The sequence below is a fragment of the Giraffa tippelskirchi genome, chromosome 4 (genome assembly GCF_054371585.1).
Source record: "Giraffa tippelskirchi isolate mGirTip1 chromosome 4, T2T-mGirTip1v1.2.pri, whole genome shotgun sequence".
NCBI classification, from domain to species: Eukaryota; Metazoa; Chordata; class Mammalia; order Artiodactyla; family Giraffidae; genus Giraffa; species Giraffa tippelskirchi.
The window spans coordinates 71,499,186-71,501,416 of NC_137278.1; the positions used below are offsets into that span (position 1 = coordinate 71,499,186).

The 2,231-nt window shown below is 40.3% G+C and overlaps 1 pseudogene; it reads left to right on the forward strand.

Moving 5' to 3' along the window:
• The first annotated feature begins 1,701 nt into the window (after nt 1-1,701).
• On the forward strand, nt 1,702-1,804 carry LOC145504087 (small nucleolar RNA SNORA70; annotated as a pseudogene).
• The last annotated feature ends 427 nt before the right edge of the window (nt 1,805-2,231 follow it).

Here is a 2,231-nt window from a genome sequence, read left to right on the forward strand (position 1 = left end):
AGGAGGTATACTTTAACCTACATTCCAGGTGAATCCAGGCTGCAAATCTGCTCTGAACCTGTGATAGCCAGCTTCCAAGATGGCCCCCAAAGATCCTTACTTCCTGGTATTCATGACCTTGTGTTTGCCCCTCCCACACTGTACCATGGTTCATCTGGGTGACCCATAGAATAAAGAAGAAGTAATGACGTGTCACTTCTAAGATTATGTTATAAATGACTATGGCTTCCATCTTTGGATTCCTTCAGATTACTCACTTGGGAGAAGACAGCTGTCATGTTGTAAGGATAGTCAAACACTCAACCTATGGAGAGGTCCATGTGGTAAGGAACCAAGACTCCAGCCCACAGCCAGCAGGGATCAGAATCCTGTAGAGAATCACAAAAGTAAGCTTGGAAATTGATCCCTCCCCATATGGGGTGTCAGATGACTGCTGCCCTGACTGACAGCCTGTCTGCATCTGTTTGAGAGACTCTGAACCAGGAACACCCTCTAGGCATCTCCCAGATTCCCAATCCTCAGAAACTGTGTGAGATAATAAATATTTGTCATTTAAGCAGTTAATTTTGAGGATAATTTGTTAGACAAAATGGGATAACTAATACAGGCCCCATTCTCTGATTGAACTGTGACTAGTGAAGACTTGGTTCTTCCTCATTGTAATCTCAGCATTTAAAGTTTCTTGAATATCCTCATCAGTCACAGGAGCATTTGAAAAGTATGTAAAGGAATCTGTACAGGCTGATATTTGATTGTGTTGACCCCAGGTTATCATCAAACAAGCAGACTGTTGTAGTCATGTAATGATCACATTTCTTTTGTCAATTTTTCAAACTCAGAAGGGAAGTGTGGTGCATATACAAAACACTTTTGATGCTAAAATTGAAATTTCAAGATCCCAAAGTCTCAGTGAGGCAATTTTACAGTGACTCTTTTTTATGTTAGTAAATAGAGAATAAAAAAGGAATGCTGAGCTTTGGTCCTCCTTTGAGTATGTAGTTCTTTGAAATTACACCTGTGGCAAAGCATAAAGCTCCTCCCCAATTGCCCATCACAGTTCAAAGCATCAGATTTTCATTTCCTCCTGCTTTGTTTAGAAGCTATAATAACTATTTAATATATCATTTGTAATCAACACTGGTTTTACAACATTTAAGCAAATCTTAATAATCAGATTAATTTGTCTGCCTTCTGTATGTTCTTATTACTTTTGCCTGGAGGTTTCAGTGATATTATTACAAAAGTAAAGAAACAATTTCTCTTTGCTTATTGTGAGAAAAGGCCATATCTATGAAGTCCTTTCTCTGAATAAGAATGTTTTTTAAAATGTATTTTAGAGACAGCCCATTATCTTTTACATATTAAATTTTACAGTCAAACACAGGGCATTTCAGTAACTCTAGACTCTAAATAATATATTTATCAGTAATGAAAAATACAAGTTAGTCTATGAGCATATGGCTTAAGGCAGCAAATATTCATAATTAGTTTCTGAACATTTTTTACGCAATGCACTAAACCCAGCAGTATTGGGTTTCTCTGCTTCTGTTCCATCCTTCACATCATTCAGGAAATGAAAATTCAGATAATCACTGCCTTACCTTTTAACTTTGAAATGTTTGCAATGTTAGTAGTTCTGATTTATTTATACTTCGCACTTTTATAACATTTTCCATTTTCTAATATAACTCTAAAATCAACTTACAGGGGGCCCAGTGTGCAATGGCTGCAAACAGCAGCCTCCTTGGTAGTGTATGCAACCTGTTGCCTGTACAGGTTGTCCTAAGGGACCTTGGAGACAACTCTTCTAGTGGGCATTCGTGACTAGCCTTCTGTTCCCCAATCTAGACTCCAGACAGGTATGCGCGGTGCTTTTGGAAAGCCCCAGGGCACAGTGGCCAGGGTCCACATTGGCCAGGTCATAATGTCCATCCGCACCAAGCTGCAGAACAAGGAGCATGTGATTGAAGCCCTCCGCCGGGCCAAGTTCAAGTTCCCTGGCCGCCAGAAGATCCACATCTCCAAGAAGTGGGGATTTACCAAGTTCAACGCGGATGAATTTGAAAACATGGTGGCAGAAAAGCGACTCATCCCGGACGGCTGTGGGGTCAAATACATCCCTAATCGTGGTCCCCTGGACAAATGGCGGGCCCTGCACTCATGAGTGTTAGCACTGTCTGTCCCCTCCTTAATCATGCTCACCAATAAATGCTATTTCCTGTCAAAAAATA